The 26,191-nt window shown below is 41.4% G+C and overlaps 1 protein-coding gene across 9 annotated transcripts in view; it reads left to right on the top strand.

Annotated features, from left to right (window-relative positions):
- The window catches only part of pak5 (p21 protein (Cdc42/Rac)-activated kinase 5), a 204,203-nt gene that overhangs the window by 105,660 nt on the left and 72,352 nt on the right, over window positions 1-26,191 (top strand). For 2 of the 9 annotated variants that reach the window (XM_062044978.1, XM_062044977.1), the window contains exon 2: window positions 10,444-10,557. The exons of 6 other annotated variants lie outside the window; for them this stretch is intronic. The gene's annotated coding sequence lies outside the window, so the exon portion shown is untranslated. Of the gene's footprint in view, window positions 1-7,007; window positions 7,480-10,443; window positions 10,558-26,191 lie in introns of those variants that run through there. One more of the 9 variants, XM_062044979.1, reaches the window with a different exon arrangement.

The raw sequence follows: 26,191 nt of genomic DNA, 5'->3' as shown, positions 1-26,191 counted from the left end.
TATTTATAGCTAGAATTCACTGAAATTCAAGTATTTCTTTTATATATATATATATATATATATATATATATATATATATATATATATATATATATATATATATATAAATAAATAAAATAAATACTTGACTTTCAGTGAATTCTAGCTATATATATATATATATATATATATATATATATATATATATATATATATATATATATATATATATATATATATGTATTTTATTATATATATATATACATATAAATAAAATAAATACTTGAATTTCAGTGTTCATTTATTTACACATATACACACATAACACTCATCTCTACTCATTGTTGTATTTGAAAGTGCAATGCTTTGCAGCCAGTAGCAGAGCCTTTGAAGGAGTATAGGTATGGGCAGTGTAATATTCTGGGTTGGAGTCAATAACCAGGCGAGGTGATGAAGTTACGTCTCTTTACTTCATACTTCAGAACTGACTCCCACACTTGCCGTCAGGGTGCGCAATACAACGTAAACCCTTGGCCAACCAAAAAGTAACCACAGAACACTATAGTGGACATGACGACATGCTGTCCTCACTCAGGTCCGCACGGACCTGGAGGGGGCGTGCCTTGAGTCCGGCTGGAAATCGGGAGAAATTTGGGAAAATGGTTGTCCCGAGAGATTTTCGGGAGAGGCACTGAAATTCGGGAGTCTCCCGGAAAATTCGGGAGGGTTGGCAAGTATGAAAGCGGGTGAACTTTATATGAAAAGAGGAAGCGGAAAGACACTTGAGGCGGAAAGTGCACATATTTTATTGCAGTGAAGGCGCCTAAGAATAAAGTAGGTATAGGGTGCACAAACAAAACAAAGAAAGGACTTTCCTCTTTTGTTGCATGTTTGGAGCAATCTCCTACACACTTTTCTCATATTTCCCTGTCCAAATGCGACCTCAGTCGCACAGATGTCATTTCTGTTGCCAGTCGCAAGCTCATGCTGCAATGTGCTTGTCTCGTTGACAGAAACACTACCCAGCAAGTACACAAATATAAAAAGTATTACGATGTTCGTAGTAAAAGGGGTGGCTCCTCTGACTCACATGCAACTCCTGTGCTTACTTTTGCGCATGCAAGGAAAAAACAAGTGTGTGATGGATACTGTCCGGTGCATCCGTCTAGAATCTTTTCTGAAACGTTTATTCACATTTAGCTTGTGTGTATGTGTCATGGCTGTGTACGCATGTGAGACCCTGACTGCCAAGGTGGTACCAAGTTATTTATGGCGGCCCACTTGTGGCCTGATATACTTATCCCCTGGTTGCCCTGACACTTGATTGATGTATGGCTTCATCCGTATGGCAGACTCCCCCAGCGCTCTCTCTCTCTCTCTCTCTCTCTGTGTGTGTGTGTGTGTGTGTGTGTGTGTGTGTGTGTGTGTGTGTGTGTGTGTGTGTGTGTGTGTGTGTGTGTGTGTGTATGTGTGTGTGTGTGTGTGTGTGTGTGTGTGTGTGTGTGTATGTGTGTGTATGTGTGTGTGTGTGTGTGTGTGTGTGTGTGTGTTGCAATTTTGAGTGTGTTAGCATTTGCATATATATATATATATAAATATATATATAATATATATATATGCATATATATATATGCATATATATATATATATATATATATGCATATATATATATGTATACATATATACACATATATATATATATATACATATATATGTATACATATATACATATATATGTATACATATATGTATATATATATATATATATGTAGCAAATGCTAACACACTCAAAATTGCAACACACACACACATATATATATATATGTATAATATATATGTATATATATATATATATATATATATATATATATATATATATATATATATATATATATATATGTATATAAATAAGTATATATATATATATATATTTATATAAATATATATGTATATATATATATATATATATATATATATATATATATATATATATATATATATATATATATATATATATTTATATAAATATATATATATATATATATATGTATGTATGTATACATATATGTATGTATGTATGTGTACACATATATATATATATATAAGTATACATATATAAATACACACAAGTATACATATATATATATACAAGTATACATATATATATATATATATATATATGTATGTATGTATGTATGTATGTATGTATGTATGTATGTATGTATGTATGTATGTATGTATGTATGTATGTATGTATGTATGTATGTATGTATGTATGTGTGTATGTATGTATGTATGTATGTATATGTGTGTGTGTGTGTGTCTGTGTAGCAGATACAGGGGTCGTTGCGGCCATCATGCTGTAATAACTGCTATTACTACCCCATGCCCTCTGGCTCGTTGGCTCATCGTTTATGCACGAGGCCTGTTAGCCTTGTTGTCAGCCTACTCATCTCAGCTGGAGCATTAGCGTCACTTCAGGCTTCCCTCTAACTCCTTACCATCCGCCAGCCCTCATCACGCAGGCTAATCCACCAGTGTAGGGATAGAAGTGTTGTTTCCATGTTTTAGAGTATGGTGGTCTTAAAGAGGCAGCCTGAGAGTCTGCGGCGGTGGATGGGTTCCCCATTCTGCAAGAAGGGCTTTTTAATGATGTTTTAAAAGTAATGTGTGTCCCTTGAGCAGCAAGGGGTTAGTGCATGTGCCTCACAATACGAAGGTCCTGGGTTCGATCCACGGGCTCGGGGTCTTTCTGTGTGGAGTTTGCATGTTCTCCTCATGACTGAGGTTGCCAGATACGTAGCTGAATCCGAATCCCACTCCAAGGAAGTTCAAATGGCAATCGACGAGTCCTCAAGTTTATTGTTTCTCTTGTTTATGCTTCTTGTAAGATGGTTTACTAAGTAATTATGCCTCATTTTACTGATGCCGATTAGCCGAATGTATTTGTAAAGTTACACAGCAATATTTTCGTCCCGAATCGTGACAGATTGTTGGCAATACACTGCTGAAATGTCTAGTTTGACCGCACGGACCACCATCGAAATAATTATATATAATAATATATTATATATCGCATAGGCCTATTTTGATGGCAAGCCAAGGCCAACAGTAAATTACCGCCACATTTTGTTCAGCATAACTCAATGTTGCATCCAACCTGACGCACTGCATTCTCTTCCATGTACACACATCACTATCTTTCAGTGCAGAGTGCAATTCTATGAGCCAAACCCATGTTACGCATAAACCACGTTACGCATAAATCATATAGCCTACTACTATGTCAATACACAAAGTAGAAAATCATTACATGTAATGCATTATATTGTGCCAAGCAAATACCACGCCATATGTGCCTGATGCACATACAGTACCAGAAACCGCAATTAGCCGTGCTAATGTTGGAACGCATTTCCTCAGCGTATCAGCATATTGAGAACGAAATAGGTACTGACACTACCCATATCCACACAGGTTTTATTTGTCGAAAATATATTTTGCCCTGTCAGTTGGATGACACATCGACATACAGGCTAACGGGCATATATTATCCCCGTTAGCCTATATGTTGGTGTCATTGACCGGGCTAGCATGCTAAGCATAGCATCAAACTAAACATTCGTTGCACGAACATACTAGCTTTGTTAGACAAGATCATAGACTGTATTGGACAATATAGTTTACATACAAAATGTCCATTTCCATTTATTACAAGTAATAAAAAAACATAAATGCCTGACTTACCTATGTCAGATGAAAAAATCGTCTCCGCCTTCAATCGTCTCCATCTTTCAAAGGCATCTCCGATACAAATCCTAGTTTTGCTAGTTAGGCTTTGTCATGATTAAATTGAGTCGTAACAACGCCTTTTAGATTTACTAAGGTCTGACATGTTTAGTAACTTTACCAGTGGCAGTAGCTCATCGAAGAGGGTGGTGCGTACCTGGCAACCTGGATGTGACACATTCACTGACTTTTTAATTGGTCAAACAGTGGAGGGTGGGGGATCGAAATGAAAACAATAACAATATTTCAGGGCTGTAAATCTATTTTTGAAATATCCCGGCTGAACTACCGTTATCAGTTATAAAGGTATTCGAAAAGAACATGATTTATTAATGCCTTTTTACATATACGGGCCATTTAATGATGACTTGACATGAAATTATTACATATGGCACTTTTAACGTTTGTGTCCTCCTGTCCCATTCCTCAATGACCTTTAAATGTCTTCTTTCATACGTTTATTTTTCTATGCAGACAGGTATTCTTTATTCAAATGGTTCAAATGTGCGCATAAAGCCACATTATGTTTTTAATATGTTGCTTTTTACGAATCGTTTTCAAGCTGCAAGTCTCTTCAGGATGACTCGCTTGGCTGGGGGTCTTTTTTTCGTGCCTCTACTTTGACAGTGTCTTCTCCCCGCCATCTTTGTTGTTGTTTTAGCGCTTCCGTAGCAAGTCTAAGTTAGAACTGTACGCTACTTTGAATTAGAAATAACAACAGTGGAGGATGCGCGTGCATGTACGTGCCAGTCTGCCCCACAACAAGAGGATTGAGAAAAAGAAGGAACTTATTGACGAGAGCGTCAAACTACAATGACCGACTTGTGCAAAGCTCTTCAGGTAAAACTTTACCATATTTAGATAATCCGCTGACGTCGCTAATGGAAAAGAAGATCACTAATGAGGCAAATTCCAAACAGATTATATGAAAGTATGAAGGAAGTTAAGATTGTTTTATAAATATCCCCACAGTGCCTCCAAAGTTTGATTTCAAATTTTCAGGAACAACGTAAATCCCAAATACACAACGGCAGGTACCAATAGGTAAGAAAAGTTGGTTTTCCATAATAGAGCCTCTTTAAATAACCCTGTAGTCCTCCAGAGAACAGCAAATGCCAACATAGTAGATGCCAACAAACTTTATTCACCACAGTGCTATCTGCTTGATGTAGTGGATCACTTCCCCGCTTGGCTCCAATGCAAGAACTAGAAGGTAAAGAAAATAATTGCCCTTTAATAAATCTACAGCTTTATGCAGATCTCCACCAAAATGTAAAGGGATATGTAGCACAACCCTATGAAATATTTGTTCAATCTAAATGACTAACTCACGAATCAAGAAGTAAATGGGTCACTGTTGCTGGGTGGTAAGAAGATCTATTGTTTGCATTTCCAAGTGTCCATGATCCTCATAATCAAGGAGTTTCCTTCATATTCAAAGGCGCCATCTTTCCTTTTCTCTTTGTCTTGTCACCATGCAGAGGAATCACAAGGCAGCCCCCGCAGTCAGCTCGGTAACTTTGTGCGTCGAGCTGCTCCGCGTACTGTAGGTACAGTGTGGGTGGAGAAATCTCTGTGGGTATTTTTGAGGAAGCCAAACGTTATGGCGGCACACTCTAAATATCTCAGCCTTACATCACCCTGGAGGAGGTGGATTGCAAGCAAATGTTCCTTGTTACCATAACGGGTAGAATATTTTTGGTGGGTGTTTTTTGGACACAATGGGAGTTTAAAGGCAAAAAATGGCTATGGTAGTTAAATCCACAAGTTTGAGGATAACACGTTCCTCTGCTCCAACAATCATTGTCTTTATGACAACCTTAAAGTCTGCTTCAGTACATGAGGGGAAGCATCCGTAGAGGTCCTCCATTATGCAAAAGGGACTTTTTAGTAACTAGGGATGGGTATAGAAATTCAGTCACGGTGAAGTCAATAGAGTTGCATTCACAAACCTCAAAATTCTGAACTTCAACAGTACCTCACAAATGCAACTCTGTCTTGTCAGATGACCGCTGAGGTTGTGCATGCTCGATGTGAAGAAAGGACAGCAAGCAGGAACTGGATAGATAATTTATATCGTCAAAACACAGCAGCCATCAAGAGCCCATAAGACCCAACAGCACACTCCTGAGCTTCACAATAAAAGCACTTTGTGCTGAATCCTGTCTGACAAAATAAAGGTTTCAGTAAAATAGCTTACACAAGCATGTTTTTTGAACAGTCGCTGTGTTTTGTATTTATGTTGGCAGTGCTGTGATAATTATGACAATATGTTGTGGGTTGCATTCCATATTGTTAAATTCAATACTCAAATTAAAATTCAGTTCAATTATTATATCATAAAATCTTAAAAAAACAAACAAACATTGTTTTTAAACAAAATGTGTATGTTTTCTATTTTTAGTACCAGTTCGGGTACCGTTTGATCACCGGCACCGTTTCAGAAGTATAGATATTTGGTTCTAGTATCGGTAAAAAATTAACAATACCCATCTGTAGTCCATACAGTAATATTTGTCCATAGTACATGTTTAGCACTAAAATTAGACTTAGTTAAAGTACCAATGATTGTCACACACACACGCGGTGTGGCGAAATTATTCTCTGCATTTGACCCATCAACCTTGATTTTTGACACAGTAGCTCAATTACAAAAGGAAAGGATAACTAAAACCCTTTCAAGGACACTAAAGAAGGAAATAATAAAAAAAAAATGTAATCAACAATACCAAAAATACAAAAGTGATAGTATATTAAAATAACAGCAATAGGATGGGACAATAAAAAAAAAAAAAAGAAAGAAAAAAAAAAAAAATATATATATATATATATAATGATATATACCGGTGTGTGTGTGTGTATATATATATATATATATATATATATATATATATATATATATATATATATATATATATATATATATATATATATATATATATATATATATATATATATATATATATATATATATATATATATATATATATATATATATATATTGTTATGCGCCACTTTTAAGAGAAGAGGTGCTTAAATGTTTGGTTTTGAAGTTCCAAATTTTCATGATATAATGAACACAAAAAAAAAACATCCTTCCCCTTTGCTCTACATGTTAGAGCAAAGGGGCTAAGCTGGAGTTGCTAACTTTGGTGTCCTCCTGTGTCATTCTTTCATGTAACCGTGTTGTTCATGTCAGGGCATTCAATCGATCTCAACTGGACTGTTTGTTTCTGTCTTCTAAGACAAACCAAGCAGTCCAGTTGCGATCGATTGAATGCCCTGAGATGACAATGACCTGAATGAATGAGAACATTCATAGACTTGCTGTTCATGATTTATGGCTTCTATTAATGTTGGACAAACGCAGAGTTACACTGCTGGATCAATTATTTTGTCATTCAGTTGGGGGCAGTCGCAGAGTGCCTGACAAAAGAATATCACATTAGAAATGGCAGCATGTGATAGCCGCTAGTCTAAATATCACTGGGCCGCCCACCGACTCTTTTAGAGGAAACCTGATCGTGAGGTCGCTCAGACGTTGCTTGTCGCCACTGCCACTCGAACATGGTCTTCAACTTGGCTCCCTCCTGATGCCGGTCAATGGCTCGGGGTCAAAGAGCCATCGAGGGCGAATCGATAAAGGTGGTTAAGGAGCGTTGAGGCCCAGGAAGGCCAGAGCCAAGCCAAAGGGCCCAGAGACAACAACAGGTGGGAGTTCCGCTGTTAAGGTTCTGATCGAATTGACATATGCAGACATGTTTATTAGATCCTTTACTCTTACTCATATGAAACTTGTAAGAGACTTTTATTTTCTCAGTTTGTGCGCTGTGAGGATCAAGTGTTCAAAGAGGTCACATATTTGATTCGACTTCAACGTCACTTTATTTCCAGGGCATTTTCAGCACACAATCTTCACATTCATTCTAGTTGGACAGCACTGAGCCTGTTCTCTCTCTCAGGTTAGATGCTTTATTTCTGTTGATAGCCCATCCATCCATCCATTTTCTACCTCTTGTCCCTTTCGGGGTCGCGGGGGTTGCTGGAGCCTAAAACAGCTGCACTCGGGTGGAAAGCGGGGTACACCCTGGACAAGTTGCCTCCGGGTACTCCGGGTTCCTACAACCTTCAAAGACATGCACATGGGGATAGGTTGACACTAAATTGGCTCTTGATAGCCTTTTTTGCTAAAAAAGCTCAAATACTGTATATACAGTCATGGTCAAAAGTTTACATACACTTGTGAAGGACGTAATGTCATGGCTGTTTTGAGTTTCCAAAAATTTCTACAACTCTTATTTTTTTGTGATAGAGTGATTGGAGCACATACTTGTTTGTCACAAAAAACATTCATGAAGTTTGGTTCTTTTATGAATTTATTATGGGTCTACTGAAAATGTGCTGGGTCAAAAGCATACATACAACAACATACATTATCAATTTTGGTGATGTAGAAAAGTTACAATCAAATCAAATTAGCTTCATGGCATGGCCTCTTAACTTCATGTGAGTGATTATGATTGACGACACGTGTTGACTTCTTTGAGCCCATTTAAATAGGGCTCATGTGATGCAGTCATTAGACTCAGTTACAAACGCGACAATGGGAAAGTCAAAGGAACTCAGCACAGATCTGAAAAAACAAATCATTGATTTGAACAAGTCAGGAAAGTCACTTGGAGCCATTTCAAAGCAGCTTAAGGTCCTAAGAGCAACAGTGCAGACAATTGTTCGTAAGTATGAAGTGCATGGCACAGTTTTGTCACTGCTATGATCAGAAAGAAAACACAAGCTATCACCTGCTGCTGAGAGAAAATTGGTCAGGATGATCAAGAGTCAACCGAGAACCACCAAAAAGCAGGTCTGCAATGAATTGGAAGCTGCTGGAACACAGGTGTCAGTGTCCACAGTCAAGCGTGTTTTGCATCACCATGGACTGAGAGACTACCATGCAAGAAGGAAGCCCTTGCTTCAGAAGCGACACCATAAGGTTTGTCTAAGGTTTGCTGCTGATCACATGGACAAAGATAAGACCTTCTGGAGGAAAGTTCTGTGGTCAGATGAAACAAAAACTGAGTTGTTTGGCCACAATACCCAGCAATATGTTTGGAGGAGAAAAGGTGAGGCCTTTAATCCCAGGAACACCAAACCTACCGTCAAGCATGGTGGTGGTAATATTATGCTCTGGGCCTGTTCTGCTGCCAATAGAACTGGTGCTTTACAGAGAGTGAATGGGACAATGAAAAAGGAGGATTACCTCCAAATTCTTCAGGACAATCTAAAATCATCAGCCCGGAGGTTGGGTCTTGGGCGCAATTGGGTGTTGCAACAGGTCAACACACGTCAAAAGTGGTAAAGGAATGGCTAAATCAGGCTAGAATTAAGGTTTTAGAATGGCCTTCCCAGAGTCCTGACTTAAACCCCATTGAGAATGTGTGGACAATGCTGAAGAAACAAGTCCATGTCAGAAAACCAACAAATTTAGCTGAACTGCACCAATTTTGTCAGTAGGAGTGGTCAAAATTTTAACCAGAAGCTTGCCAGAAGCTTGTGGATGGCTACCAAAAGCGCCTTATTGCAGTGAAACTTGCCAAGGGACATGTAACCAAATATTAACATTGCTGTATGTATACTTTTGACCCAGCAGATTTGGTCACATTTTCAGTAGACCCATAATAAATTCATAAAAGAACCAAACTTCATGACTGTTTTTTGTGACAAACAAGTATGTGCTCCAATCACTCTATCACAAAAAATAAGAGTTATAGAAATTATTGGAAACTCAAGACAGCCATGACATTATGTTCTTTACAAGTGTATGTAATCTTTTGACCACGACTGTATATATTTTAATTGCCTTTATTCATGTTTGCTTGAAACAAAACAAAGCCACGCTTTACCTGTTTGCCTACTTAAACAAGCCATTAGCACAACTCAACTTTAAATACCTCAATTTACAAAACCTAATTGGTTATTCAACAGATTTCGTAAAAATCAAAATGTTTTTATTTTGGAGCAAATTTCCCCATAAAGACAATTTGAACATGAATTATGGGTACCAACCTCAACAAAAGTCCATCTTTTAGCAAAAGTTTGTACACTTTGAACACGATGTAAAGCAGTATACAGTGCTGTATATCAAACAAACATACAATGGGGTGATGGATCAACTTTCTATTTAATAAGAAAGGCAAAACAACAAGCTGAGGAAGCAGTGTTGACAACACTGTGGATACTTCCTGAATGTTTGAAACCCTACACCGCTTGTCCCTTGCTTTTTTGGATTTATATTGAGCTAGCAAAACTAGGAAAATGTTGTAAAAAGGCTAAAAACCCCACTTGGAAAGTACACAACTAACAAACAAGCACATATACAGTATAGTGACAACACTGCTCTGCTCACTGAATGAGCAACAGAGATCGATCAGACCGCTCACAATGGCTGCACTGCAAGGCACACAATGGGTAGATAAAATGTTTGTACATGGAGACAAGGTTAGTACACCAAAGCATATTTTTATTCGGTCTGTGGTTCGTAAATCAAAATATGGATCAAGTTTGAACTGTCCTACTGTGTTCAGGGCTGGGTGATAAAATGATATCAGTATAACTCGCTATTATTAATCAATATTAAGAAAAAATGCGTTTGATATACATGTTTTTTTTCTTCGTCAGAAAAAACTGAAAACGGGGAAAAAAGGTTGGTTGCATGAACAAAGGCACTCGCTAATGGAGCAACGAGGGAAGTGATCACTGATCAGTGGGAGTGACACGCTAACAGCCAATCAGGTAAAAGTCTCACATATCAAGTTTGGTTGCACCATCTTGTTGTCTCGCGATTGAGTCTCTGCATGGAGTGAGAAGAGAAACTAAAAATGAGTGCCGCAGAGGGCGAAGAAATTGTAGATAAAACAGGGAGTCACCTCGACAGTATGGCAGATTTTAGATTTTTTTTAAACGGACCGTTGTCAGACCGAAGCGCTCGTAATCAGTAATGCCACACCAGTTTAGCCACACTCACCCTTGAGCACACACTGAACTTGCAGAAAATATTTCTCAAGTTTCTTGGTTTACATTTTCACACGTTGCAATATTGTGTTACACTTTATTAAGCGTTTCTTAAGTATTTCTTGTTTTTTTACCTTAATTTTAAAAGGATATTGTTAAGTGTTCAATGTGATTTAAGTATTATGTTTACATTGAGTGTTTTCCATGATTTGTTGACATTTCTTTTTGTTTTTGCCTTGATAACGGAAGGGAATATAATCAGAGGAAGGTTACATTTTAAACAAAATTGTTTCCATTCAATATATTTTTCTCCTGGTCCTTATTTTCAAGAGGTCATATAAAATATCAATAATTATCGATATCGACTGATATATTGGCTCTAGTGTGTGAATGTTGTCTGTCTATCTGTGTTGGCCCTGCGATGAGGTGGCAACTTGTCCAGGGTGTGACCTGCCTACCGCCCGAATGCAGCTGAGATAAGGCTCCAGCGACCCCGAAAGGGACAATGGGTAGAAAGTGGATGGATGGATGGATAAAAGATTTGTCAGAATCAGAATTACATTTATTGGCCAAGGAAAGGAACCAGCTTAGGTGGTTCGGGCATCTCGTGCGGATGCCTCACGAGCGTCTCCCTAGGGAGGTCCTCATTGCACGTCCCACTGGGAAGAGACCCCACAGCAGGCCAAGGACCAGATGGGGGGATTACATCTCTTCTCTGGCCTGGGAACGCTTCGGGGTTCCCCAAGAGGAAGTTGCTAATGTTGCTCTGGAGAGGGATGTCTGGGGGTCTCTGCTGGAGCTGTTGTGCCCGCGACCCGATTCCGGATAAGCGGTTGAAGATGGATGGATGGATGGAAGTATGTTTAACACACAAGACATTTTGACATGATAGACGGTGCTCCATGTGTTCAATGCCAGAATCAAACAAAAACTCAACAACTAATTGTGACATACTGTAGTTGTCAGCAATATCCTCTAGTCCGTACAGTAATAATGGTCAAAAACTGGGCTGAATTGGTGAACGACTCAGTAATATTTAACAAAAATGTCCTTGATCAACGTTTGAAATAGTGTTTTTAATGTTCTGAACTCCTGTTGTGATGCAATTGTCGCATTGAGCAGAATGTGGCGGAGGAATTGCGCCATAGTGTAAGTTTTTATGGATGGTTCCAAACTTCTAACTGGCTAATGTCTTATTCTTCTTTAAACTGCAAATTAGACTAATAGACTTACACACGGCTTTTCGTTCCGTGCTGGTCTTGGGTGCTAGCACGGAGCGTTCGCGGTTTGGCCTGTTCTAATGTGCAATCACTCCTGCAGTACCCTGCTGTGTTACTGCATTTTCCCTGGTTTTGTCTTATTTCAAGTTCTCATTACTTCTATTGTGCAAGATGGCGCCAGTCATTAAGTACTTGCTGGTGGAGCGATTGCATCAATATATAGATGCACCTTTATTACTTATACAAATGTTGTCGCCAGCAAGTTTGGTTTCGACTTTTGGATTATTTTGAGTCTTTGTACTTATTTCTATTTTAAAATGTGTTGTTTATCAATAAGAACCTGCGTGGAGCAATTGCGTCACAGTCATTTTGAAATTCGGCTATGTTGCATGAGCAGTAGGGGTTTAACGATTAGTTTTAACAATAATTCGATTCGATATTTATGGTTGTTGATACGATTCAGGGACGATATTATTTTTTTAGAACGACACCAAAACGATACAATGAGTTGAAATCAATTCAAATCCGTTCACACTGCCTCTATAGCACACGTCACACACAACAGGACCATATCTGTGGAAGTATTATTGTAGCAAAATTATTTGCAAACATGTTTCTCAAACTGTGTGCGTGTAATCCAATTCACGTGCGTGTGTACTAATGTGTATGTTTGTATATCAATCCAAGTATGTGTAATCAGTTCCGCCTGCGTGTGTTTTAGATTCGTGTACCTGTGATTTAAGTTGCCTGTCTGTCCCTAATCAGAAAGAACCCTCGATATGCTGTCTACTTTTTATTTAAGCAAGTTCATCCAATGTGTGCGTGCGCATTCATAAGTGCATGTGTGTAATAAAATCTGAGCGTGCGTATCTGTGATCTGTGGGAAGCAAGAACCCTCTCTTGGCTGTCTTTTTTACATGTGACTTTTCCAATAAAGGCCTACTGAAACCCACTACTACCGACCACCCAGTCTGATAGTTTATATATCAATGATGAAATCTTAACATTGCAACACATGCCAATACGGCCGGGTTAACTTATAAAGTGCAATTTTAAATTTCTCGCTAAACTTCCGGTTGAAAACGTCTATGTATGATGACGTATGCGCGTGACGTCAATCGTTGAAACGGAAGTATTGGTACACCATTGTATCCAATACAAAAAGCTCGGTTTTCATCGCAAAATTCCACAGTATTCTGGACATCTGTGTTGGTGAATCTTTTGCAATTTGTTTAATAAACAATGAAGACTGCAAAGAAGAAAGCTGTAGGTGGGATCGGTGTATTAGCGGCTGGCTACAGCAACACAACCAGGAGGACTTTGACTTGGATAGCAGACGCGCTATCCGACGCTAGCCGCCGACCGCACAGATGATCGGGTGAAGTCCTTCGTCGCGCCGTCGATCGCTGGAACGCAGGTGAGCACGGGTGTTGATGAGCAGATGAGGTCTGGCTGGCGTAGGTGGATAGCTAATGTTTTTAGCATAGCTCTGTGAGGTCCCGTTGCTAAGTTAGCTTCATTGGCGTCGTTAGCAACAGCATTGTTAAGCTTCGCCAGGCTGGAAAGCATTAACCGTGTATTTACAGGTCCATGGTTTAATAGTATTGTTGATTTTCTGTCTATCCTTCCAGTCAGGGGTTTATTTCTTTTGTTTCTATCTGCAGTTAAGCCCGATGCTATCACGTTAGCTCCGTAGCTAAAGTGCTTCGCCGATGTATTGTCGTGGAGATAAAAGTCACTGTGAATGTCCATTTCGCGTTCTCAACTCTCATTTTCAAGAGGATATAGTATCCGAGGTGGTTTAAAATATAAATCCGTGATCCACAATAGAAAAAGGAGAGAGTGTGGAGTCCAATGAGCCCTTGTAGCTAAGTTACGGTCAGAGCGAAAAAAGATGCGTCCTGCACTGCACTCTAGTCCTTCACTCTCACGTTCCTCATCCACGAATCTTTCATCCTGGCTCAAATTAATGGGGTAATCGTCGCTTTCTCGGTCCGAATCGCTCTCGCTGCTGGTGTAAACAATGGGGAAATGTGAGGAGCCTTTCAACCTGTGACGTCACGCTACTTCCGGTACAGGCAAGGCTTTTTTTATCAGCGACCAAAAGTTGTGAACTTTATCGTCGATGTTCTCTACTAAATCCTTTCCGCAAAAATATGGCAATATCGCGAAATGATCAAGTATGACACATAGAATGGATCTGCTATCCCCGTTTGAATAAAAAAATGTCATTTCAGTAGGCCTTTAAAGGCACACCCACGCATATCACAGACATTACACTATTGTCTTGTAGCGTTTGCGTTTGTTATGACCTTTCTCAACCACCATAGAAATTCACCATTTTTGTTTTGACGACGCCACAGATGGGAAAATAGAGTTAACGTTTAACATGTTTATTATAAAAGTGCTAAACTTCATATAAAGTTTGTCGTTCCTAAATATCTATAAAATCCATCGGTTCCCTTTTAAAACGATCTTGGATCAATGCCTACTTCTTGGAAGGCAAACTTGCGCAGCACAGATCAATATACTTGAAATGTAGTAATATAAATCATTGTTTTGATCAATCGTTACACCCCTAATGTGCAGGCAGTCATGCTGTGCCCTGGCCAACCTCTACCAATTGCACTAAAGAAGGGGGGTGTACTGAAATGGGGCGTGGATCAGAGCACTCAGTGTTTAATATGCCCGACTTTGTGTGAAGTGAACCAAAACATCGGCCTACTGTGAGTACACCATGGATTAACTGCGCCTCATACTGGTTTCAGTCAAGCACTTCAACTCATTTATTAATGACCAATCAGTCAGTTATTCTGCTCAACCCTTCCAGTAGTAGAATAGATGCAGATAGAAATATATCCTTCTTGGTTATGGCGATAATGACATTGAAGGCTTCTTTCATCATCTTCATCTTTATTGATTGTGACTTACTCGCAGTGACAGAAAAGTAGTGAGAGCTACTTGGCAGTGATCAATACATGTTTCATTTCAACTTCAATTTGAATTCACCTCGGTCTCTGGTCATCCGCGTCCCAAATTGATTTGGGATTAAATTGGTGCAAGCGGGAATACACTCCAAGGAAAATAGCCCCTGATGGATGTGTGTGTGCACTCGAAGAGTGTGAGAGAGCATCTTTTTTTTTTTGGCACCAAGCTGGAGTGGATGTCGTTGATTTAAACGTTCGTTCCTTCCTCCTCCTTGTCTTTTTTCGTTTTTTCTCCTTCTCAGTGCTGCCATTCATAGGCAAAGCCCGCAAATCACCTCTGGTGCCACGTTCTTTGCCAGGCTAAGCTCAAAATGTTCAAGCCAACAAACACTCTTCAGTGTCTTACTGAGTTTTTTGAGAGGGATTTTGTGTCTTGGAAGGACATTCAAGCTATGAATGTTAAGCATGGAGCAGTTTGTGCATGAAAATGTTAGTTGAGGTGTTATTTATTTGCATTTTCTGGATGAACCTGTGGTCACAGACACAAGCCTGCCATGTTCAGTACTTATAAAAGTAAATGATGTTGGCTTAGTTTGAAATTAATACCATCTGGGGTGGCGTGGCTCAAATGGTAGAGTGGCCATCCAGCAACTTGTGGGTTCCTGGTTAAATTCCAGCTTCAGCCATCCAAGTCATGCTTCAACCTTGATCCCAGTGCCACTCACACTGATATATGAATGCGGATGAATGTTTTGTGGTGGTCGCAGGTGTCGTAGGCACAAATTGACAGCCACACTTCCGTCATTCTACCCCAGGGCAGCTGTGGCTAGAAATGTAGCTTACCACCACCAAGTGAGAATGTGTTGTGAATGAATGATGGGTTCTTAGTTCTCTGTAAAGCCCTTTGAGTGTCTACAAAAAGGCAATATAAATCCAATCTATTATTATTATCATTATTATTGTTATTATCTGGGCAATAAAGCTTATTTCCTGTTTATCAGTCCCAACTTACTTTGAAAGTCAGTCAAGTATTGAAAGGTTTGAGGACTGGATGAAGGCAGCCTTCTCTAAAATCAGTCCGAGTAATTTTCCTATGTGGTGATTTCAACAGGGGCAGCACGGTGGCACAGGGGTTAGTACGTGTGCCTCACAATACGAAGGTCTTGGGTTCAAGCCCGTGCTCGGGATCTTGCTGTGTGGAGTTTGCATTTTCTCCCCGTGACTGCGTGGGTTCCCTCCGGGTACTCCAGCTTCCTCCCACCTCAAATGACATGCACCTGGGGATAGGTTGATTGGCAACACTAAATTGGCCCTAGTTTGTGAATGTGAGTGTGAATGTTGTCTGTCTATCTGTGTTGGCCCTGCGATGAGGTGGCGACTTGTCCAGGGTGTACCCCACCTTCCGCCCATGTGCGGCTGGGATAGGCTCCAGCAACCCCTGTGAGCCCGTAAGGGACAAGCGGCAGAAAATGGATGGATGGATGGGTGATTTCAACATTAACCTCTTAAACCCAAACAAGCAAAAGACCATTGATGGATTCATGGATACAATGTACAGCATGTGTTTATATCCCAAAAATAACTAAGCCAAGCAGAATAACAAGTCACAGTGCTACACCTATTGATAATATCTTTACTAATGATTTTGATAATAAGACTACAAGTGGTCTGCTGGTAAAGGACATCAACGATCATCTAAGAAAAAGTACCCACATTACATTCTAGACAAAAATATACAAAATTACAACATTAATGAAGCAGTGAGGGCTTAAAGGCCTACTGAAACCCACTACTACCGACCACGCAGTCTGATAGTTTATATATCAATGATGAAATCTTAACATTATAACACATGCCAATACGGCCGGGTTAACTTATAAAGTGACATTTTAAATTTGCCGCTAAACTTCCGGTTCGAAACGCCTCTGAGGATGACGTATGCGCGTGACGTAGACCGGGGAACACGGGTATGCCTTCCACATTGAAGCCAATACGAAAAAGCTCTGTTTTCATTTCATAATTCCACAGTATTCTGGACATCTGTGTTCGTGAATCTGTTGCAATCATGTTCATTGCATTATGGAGAAGGAAGCTGAGCAAGCAAAGAAGAAAGTTGTCGGTGCGAAATGGACGTATTTTTCGAACGTAGTCAGCAACAACAGTACACAGCCGGCGCTTCTTTGTTTACATTCCCGAAAGATGCAGTCAAGATGGAAGAATTCGGATAACAGAGACTCTAACCAGGAGGACTTTTGACTTCGATACACAGACGCCTGTAGAGAACTGGGACAACACAGACTCTTACCAGGATTACTGTGATTTGGATGACAAAGACGCAGACGTGCTACTGTGAGTATGCAGCTTTGGCTTCTAAACATTTGATCGCTTGACCGTATGTGCGCAACTTTTTTTTGCGTATGTACGTAACTTTTTAAAAATATATAAGCTTTATGAACCTTGGGTTAGGTGAACGGTCTTTTGGGCTGAGTGATTGTGTGTGTTGATCAGGTGTTTGAATTGTATTGGCGTGTTCTATGGAGCTAGGAGCTAGCATAGGAGCTAGGAGCTAGCATAACACATACCGTACCGTACGTGCGCGTCACGTACGTAACTTTTTAAAAATATATAAGCTTTATGAACCTTGGGTTAGGTGAACGGTCTTTTGGGCTGAGTGATTGTGTGTGTTGATCAGGTGTTTGAATTGTATTGGCGTGTTCTATGGAGCTAGGAGCTAGCATAGGAGCTAGGAGCTAGCATAACACGTACCGTACCGTACGTGCGCGTCACGTACGTAACTTTTTAAAAATATATAAGCTTTATGAACCTTGGGTTAGGTGAACGGTCTTTTGGGCTGAGTGATTGTGTGTGTTGATCAGGTGTTTGAATTGTATTGGCGTGTTCTATGGAGCTAGGAGCTAGCAGAGGAGCTAGGAGCTAGCATAACAAACACGCCGGTGTTATTTTTTTTTTAAACTTAAATTTTTATTCTGTCACATGCATACATATATCAACAGGGTCAACATCTTACAATATATACATAGTCAATTTATATTCCATATCAAGCATTTGTGGTGTCATTTTCCTGAGTTTTGTATTCAGTCCATTTTGTCCATTTCTCAAGAAATAGTTCCTCCTGTATTCTGAGTCTATGTGTAAATCTTTCCATTACATATAGTTCTTCCACAATGCACAGCCACTGTTCACAGGTCGGTGAGCTGCTACTACGCCACAGTCTTGTAATTGCCTTTTTGCTGGCTGCTAACAAAACCTTGACTAAATAGAAATCATCGAATTGCATATATTCCTGCGTCAAGTTTCCCAAGTATAGTATCATACTTGTTTTTGGAATGTCATATTGTAGTACTTCTTTTATCACTGACCACACGTCATACCAATATTTTTCAATATTGGGACAGTTCCAGAACACATGTTCGTGGTCAGCGTCCATATTTCCACATAGCCTCCAACATGGTTGTTTCTTTGCTGCGACTCTTCCGCTTATTTTTGGAGTTATAAAGTATCTAGTCATGTTTTTCCAGCAAAACTCCCTCCATACCCTAGAACTCGTGGCCGTGCACTGCGTTTTACAAATATTATACCAGTCCTTTTCAGTGATCTGCTCCCCAAATCCTCTTTCCCATTTCTCTTTAATGTACATGGTTGAAGTCCCCTTGCTTGTCATCAATCCCTGGTAAACAGCTGAGATCACTCTACATTTTTTATTATTATAAGCTTGTACCATTATTCTAATTAGCGGGTTCATTGATGCCCTTTTAATTTTTTTAATATAGTAGCCGGTGTTATTATGCAGGATTAATTTGTGGCATATTAAATATAAGCCTGGTTGTGTTGTGGCTAATAGAGTATATATATGTCTTGTGTTTATTTACTGTTGTAGTCATTCCCAGCTGAATATCAGGTACCGTGAGTATGCAGCCTTGGCTGCTAAACATTTGATAACTTGACCGTATGTGCGCGTCACGTACGTAACTTTTTAAAAATATATAAGCTTTATGAACCTTGGGTTAGGTGAACGGTCTTTTGGGCTGAGTGATTGTGTGTGTTGATCAGGTGTTTGAATTGTATTGGCGTGTTCTATGGAGCTAGGAGCTAGCAGAGGAGCTAGGAGCTAGCACAACAAACACGCAGGTGTTTTTATGCAGGATTAATTTGTGGCATGTTAAATATAAGCCTGGTTGTGTTGTGGCTAATAGAGTATATATATGTCTTGTGTTTATTTACTGTTGTAGTCATTCCCAGCTGAATATCAGGTCACCCCCGGCTCTCACAGCATCTTCCCTATCTGAATAGCTTCAACTCCCCACTAGTCCTTCACTTGCACTTTACTCATCCACAAATCTTTCATCCTCGCTCAAATTAATGGGGAAATTGTCGCTTTCTCGGTCCGAATCTCTCTCACTTCATGCGGCCATCATTGTAAACAATAGGGAACTTTGCGTATATGTTCAACTGACTACGTCACGCTACTTCCGGTAGGGGCAAGCCTTTTTTTTATCAGATACCAAAAGTTGCAATCTTTATCGTCGTTGTTCTATACTAAATCCTTTCAGCAAAAATATGGCAATATCGCGAAATGATCAAGTATGACACATAGAATAGATCTGCTATCCCCGTTTAAATTAAAAAAAATCATTTCAGTAGGCCTTTAAATAACTACTTTGTTAATATTGCAATCAATCTGGAACAAAGGATTCCAGATGTAGATAGTGGATTAGTTGTAGACTTGAATATACCATTGATCGAAATCCTTGCTCTGTTCCTTAACAATGTGACAAAAGAGGAAATAATCAAAATTGTAAAGAAATGCAAATCCAACATTTCAACTGACTGACGGAATAGATATGGAAACGATAAAATAAGTTATTGCAGAAATTTCACAACCTTTAACATACATTAGTAATACATCATTTCAAACGGGACGATTCCCAAAAATTTTTTAAAAAAAAGCAAAAGTTGTACCAATTCAAAAGACTGGAGACAAACACCAATTTACAAATTACATACGTGTTTTTTTTTAACTTCCAAATGTTTTAAAATGATTGAAACATTAGACAAATTCATGAACAAAAGTGGAACATTTGAGAATAACCAATATGCATACAGAGCAAACATCTCAACATCAATGGCACTGCCCATGTGGGGTGTGGTCTTTCGCTGGCTTAGGGGCTGGCTGTCCCCTGCTTCTCCCGTGCCTTGTCCTCTGCCGGGCGCGTCTGTCTACGGCCTGCTGCTGGCTCCTCCGGGTGGCACGGTGGGCTCTGGGGTTCCTGTCGCGGGTGTTCATCCCCATCTATTGTCTGGGCCAGGACCGCGCTAATCCCAGTACCGGATGCATCAGTGTGGAGAGTGAAAGGTCGTGTGAAGTCAGGAGACACCAGGAGAGGCTCTCCGCATAGGGCCTGCTTCAGGGTCTGGAACACCGCCTCCGAATTGCTGGTCCATTATATATGGTGAGGCCCTTTCTGGCGAGTCAGCTCAAACAGAGGGGCTGCGATAGTCGTAAAATTCGCTATGAATTTATGGTAGTAAGCTATCAAGCCTAAGAACGATTTGAGCTGTTTCTTTGTGGCGGGCCAGGGCCAACTCTTAATTTTTTCGACCTTCTGGGGCTGGACACACCCTCTCCCAATTGTGTAGCCGAGATAGTCTGTTTCGGTCCAGCCCAGACAACACTTCTTGGGATTCGGTGTGAGTCCCGCTCGTCGCAAGGCCCCTAGAATGGCCTCAAGGTGTTCGAGAACCAAAACCTGTAACTCCCGGAGGCGGGCGCCTTTGTTGTAGATGTGCGCCTGGGATGCCTGAGCCTTTTTGCGAATAAGTGGCCATATCTTCTTCGCCCTTTCCTGGAAGCGGTCTACATGTTCAATGACGCTGGGGTGGGGGCAGGGTTGGCTCTCCCAAGCCTCTTTGGCCAGGTCCAGGAGCCCTCAGGGGTTTCGCTCACAGAGGAGTTCAAAGGGAGAGAACCCCGTGGAGGCCTGTGGTACACCTCTCTAATGGCAAAGAGCACATACGGGATGAGTTGGTCCCAGTCTTTCCCGTAGACTTTGGTCAGCTTCTTCAGCATTTTCTTAAGTGTCTGGTTGAACCTCTCCACGAGGGCGTCGGTCTGAGGGTGGTAGACAGAGGTTCGGATTTGTTTCACCTTTAACCATTGATACAGTGTGGACATCACTCTGGACATAAAACAAGTCCCCTGATCAGTTACAATTTCATCCACTATGCCCACCCGGCTGAACAGCATCAACAGTTCATGTGCAACATTTTTAGCATTGGCCGTGCGTAAGGGGACAGCCTCTGGGTAACGAGTAGCATAGTCGAGTATTACCAGAATGTAGCGGTGCCCGCGGGCTGATTTAGGCAGTGGCCCCACGATTTCCATAGCGATCCGTGAGAAGGGCATGGAGATGATGGGATCAGCAGGTTTCTCAGCAGAGGCTGGGGCGCCGTTTTCTGACACTACCGACAAGACTGACAAAACTCTTCTACTGCACGCTTCACCCCAGGCCAGTAAAAGCGGGCGACCACTCGGTCGTAGGTTTTGTGGACCTAACTGGTGGGTGTGCACTAGATACAGGACTCGAGACACATAGTTCTTTGTTACGAGTTGTTGTTCAATGAGCTCCCCCCCTTAGCTTTGTTCCCTCTATACATTAGTCCATTCTTTACCACAAAGTGGGGCCAGGTTAAGTTCCTTACCCCTGGAGACAGCTGGCCATCTATGGCGGCGACATCACGGCGGGCAGCCTCCAGATTCCGATCGGACCACTGTGCAGTGGCGAACTCTCCCCTTCGGGCTGTAGCTGCAGCCTCAACCACCGGGAACTCGGCAAAGGAGTCCTCATTCAGCGGAGTCTCCCCTCCTGTGTCATCTCTCTCCGACGCAGAGCTCTCAGACGGGGGTCTCTCAGTGCTGGGCCGAAAGGCTGGACAGGCGGTCCTCGGGGTTAAGCCCGGCCCTGCTTGCATTCCGGCACCACCGGCAGTCGGCACGCCACACTCCCCATCAAAGTTGGCGGCGTTGACACCCACGCCCTGATCGACTCCGGCAGCGTCGTCACGTTGGTGCGGACCGATCATGCAGCCATCCTGACCTCCACTACTGTCCCGGTTGCGTGCGTCCACGGGGATGTGCGGGGCTACTCAGTCAGCCATATCCAGGTCCAAACACCACGAGGAGATGCTGTGGTGGTTGCCGGCATGGTTCCTAACCTGCCCGTCCCGCTCTTCATCGGCACGGACTGTGCTGTTCAAGCGCTACTGGTCTAGTGGCCTGCGGGCCCCTCCCCCTCGATGAGCATCTCCCCGTGGTGTTTGGACCTGGATATGGCTGACTGGGTAGCGCCGCACATCCCCGTGGACGCACGCAACCAGGACAGTAGTGGAGGTCAGGGTGGCTGCATGATCGGTCCGCACCAACGTGACGACGCTGCCGGAGTCGATCAGGGCGTGGGTGTCAATGCCGCCAACTTTGATGCGGAGTGTGGCGTGCCGACTGTCGGTGGTGGCGGTATGCAAGCAGGGCCGGGCGGCATCCGTGCTGGCGGAAGAGGGCATGGAGATGTTGCGGTCTCTGTCCGGGCACGCCCAGGAAATGGGGTCCTCCCGACCACAAACATAGCACCTTCTGGGGTCCAGGGCGTCCTCTCTGGCAGTCCGGAGGTCTTTGGGGGCGGGCGGGTCTGTGTAGGCGGGGCTTGTCGGTGTCGATCCTGGCTGGTTCAGTCATCAGGGCTGTTTCGAGCTGGCTCTACCCTCGTGGTCCGCAACATTTCGACGCTGACCTGGTAGTTCTCCAGTAGAGCGACCAAGGCATTCAATGTTGAGGGGCTCACCTGGGCAGCATATTTCCGTGCATCGGGCGGTAGTGAGCGTATGCATCGTTCTATTACGAGTCTTTCGATCCACGGGGGCTCTTCCCCCGATGTCAGCCAACCTTGAGTCAGGCGCAGCAGGTCCACTACCTGGGCTCAGGGTGGCGGTCCGGCTTCGTAGGCCCAGTTGTGAAAACGTTGTGCTCTGGCCGGAAGGCTGTAACCATGGCTGGCTAAGATGGCTGCCTTCAACTTTGCAAGGTCCCGGGCGTCGCCTGCTGGCAGGTCCCTGCAGGCACGCTGAGCCTCCCCGGTCAGGAACGGCGCGAGGATGCCGGCCCAATCCGCGCTTGGCAAGCCCTCCCTGGTGGCAGTGAGCTCAAACAGTTTGATGTAGGCTTCGATGTCATCTTCTGGGCTCTGTTTTGTAAGGACCCCCGCAGGCCGTGGGACTGAGCGTTTTTTGTCCATTTTCTTTAAGAGTTCTGCTACTGCCTGTTGCAGCTGAGTTTGGGTTTTTAGCAGTGCAGCCAGGGCCTGGTCCATGGTAGGGCCGGGGTGGGTCAGACTATACTTGCATTCTCCACCAATTGTAAAGTCTGAACCCAAACCAGCACACAGAAGCAGGGGTTGCAGGTACAAAACGCACTCGGCGCCTTTTATTCAAGGGGGCGTTCCCCTTGAATAGCAAACAAAGTTTCTTCCCAATTGGGGCTTTCAAAACAAAATCACACAGTAGGTTACTTTCACTACTTTTTTCCTATAGCACATGGGAGTGCTCTTCATGCACTCACGTGCAGGGCTAGTTTGCCTACAAAGGAGACAAAGAGTTAACTATTAGTCATATTACCAAAACATGGTAAATGTTCAACGGAGGAGAACATAGTGGAGTTTAGCTTACCGCCCGATGAAGGAGTTCCTTCTCTGAGGAAAGCCAACGACACAGTGAGACAAAGCTCTGAGCTTAAATAGCAACCCTTTGGATTGCCTGACTCAGAGCAGGTGTGCTCTGAGAAGGTGCTGACAATCATGCTGATTGAGGAGGACATTTGGGACATACCTCCACTCAATGACACTGCCCAGGCTCAGCCTCCTCCTGATGTGTTGAGCTCTGCCGTCACTGTGGCTGCTGGTCCTGTGGGAACTCTTACCTGATCGGGGGTTTCTAGCCGAGACTCCACAACATCAACAATATGATTTGCCTGAGAAGCTGGACAGGACAAAACAAACAAAACAAAACATCAATGGTATTAATGGAAATAACCAATGCAAAAGATGGTAAACAGTGTGCAGCAGCAGTATTTATGGATCTAACAAAAGCATTTTACACAATTAATGATAATATATTAATCAACAAATTAGAACGATATGACATCAGAGGATTGGTGTTGAATTGGGTAAGAAGGTATTTAACCAACAGGAAGCTATACCTGAAAAAACGTCAACAGAACTAAACATATTTTGTAGGGGTACCTCAAGAATCAATACTGGGACCAAAATTATTCAATCTATATATAAATTACATTTGTAAAGTTACAAGGGACTTAAAGTTAGTATTGTTTGCGGACGACACAACTGTTTTGTTCAGGAGAAAACACACAGGAGCTAATACAAATTATAACGGAAGAAATTAACTAATTAAAGTTCTATAAAAACAGACTATGTTGAATCTCAGTAAAACTAAAACAATGCTATTTGGTAGCAGTAGATGAGAAAGTCATACACAAATACAAATAAACAGAGTACATATTGAAAGGGTGAAAGAAATCACATTTTTGAATGTGGATGGATGGATAATAGATGATAAAAATAATGGGAAATTGCATATAAGAAATATACAACACAAGGTGGCAAGAATAGTTCTATAACTAACAAAGCAAAATATGTTCTGGACCAAAAATCACTGCACACTCTCGACTTAGACTTAGACTTAGAAAATCTTTATTGTCCCCGAGGGGAAATTTGGTTTGCAGCAGTAGTCATTAAAAACAAGGTTCAACAGTAAAATACAAGGTGCAACAGTAAAAACGAAGTACAACAGTAAAATCAAGGTACAACAGTAAAACAAGGTACAAATACATAAAATACATAAAACATACAAACTATCATGAAAGCATTGAGCTAAAAACTAAAAACATTTGTAACACAATAAAAACTAATCATCACACGTCGACTTCTCGCTAATGTTACCATATCTGAGTTATTGTGTAGAAATATGGGGAAATTATTACAAAAGTACTCTTCATTCACTAACCGTGTTACAAAAAAGATCAGTTGGGGGACAGCGTGGCTTGGTTGGTAGAGTGGCCGTGCCAGCAACCTGAGGGTTCCTGGTTCAATACCCAATCTTCTTTGTGTCCTTGAGCAAGATAGTTCACCTTTGCTCCGGATGGGTCGTGGTTAGGGCCTAGCATAGCAGCTCCCGCCATCAGTGTGTGAATGAGTGAATGTGGAAATAGTGTTAAATCACTTTGAGTACTTTGAAGGTAGAAAAGCGCTATACAAGTATAACTTATTTATTCATAGTTAGAATAATACATTATGTAGGTTATCAAGAACACACAAACCCTTTATTTATTGACTCCAAACTACTGAAACTCAATGATTTGGTGCATTTGCAATAAGCAAAAATTATGTATAAAGCAAACTATAACCTGCTCCCTAAGAATGTACAACAATTCTTCTAAAAAAAAAAAGAATAAATATAACCTCAGAGGAAAATCTAATCTACAACATTCGTATGCAAGTACAACACTAAAGACCTGTAGTATATCAGTATGTGGAATTAAATTATGGAACGGATTATGAAAATATTTTAAACAATGTACTAATATCATACCAATTAAGAGGCTGTTCAAACTACAAGTGTTTACAAAGTACAAGGAAGAATAATCTAGATAAGCATCTTAAACTTTGTTGAAAATCTCATATGTGAATCATGACTGGCTTACTATTAAGATAACTGTTGTATTCATTGGTGTAATTTTGTTACAATTACAAGATCAGAACAGGAAGTGAAGAAATATAAGTGGCCTAGTGGTTAGAGCAGGGGTCGGCAACCCGCGGCTCCGGAGCCACATGCGGCTCCTTGACCACTCTGATGCGGCTCAGCTACATGCATGCCGACCCCCTCGATTTTCCCAGGAGACTTATGGATGTCAGTGTCTCTCATAGACTACTCCCAGGGAAAAATAATCCTATTAACACTCTAATTACTATATAAAGGGCGTGCCCTAATTGCACTGCAGTAATTGTCCTCTATAGCATTTACTTGCAGCATGCCAGGCCAGCCACATGTTGTATGTTGTTATTACTTGCTCACACAGGAGACAGCAAAGCATAGTTACTCATCAGCCACACAGCTTACACTGACGGTAGCCGTATCAAACAACTTCAACATTGTTACGTTACAAATATGCGCCACACTGTGAAC

The sequence above is a fragment of the Entelurus aequoreus genome, linkage group LG04 (genome assembly GCF_033978785.1).
Source record: "Entelurus aequoreus isolate RoL-2023_Sb linkage group LG04, RoL_Eaeq_v1.1, whole genome shotgun sequence".
Taxonomy (NCBI): domain Eukaryota; kingdom Metazoa; phylum Chordata; class Actinopteri; order Syngnathiformes; family Syngnathidae; genus Entelurus; species Entelurus aequoreus.
The sequence above is the reverse complement of the archived record's forward strand: the minus strand, read 5'-3'. Positions and strand labels throughout refer to the sequence as shown.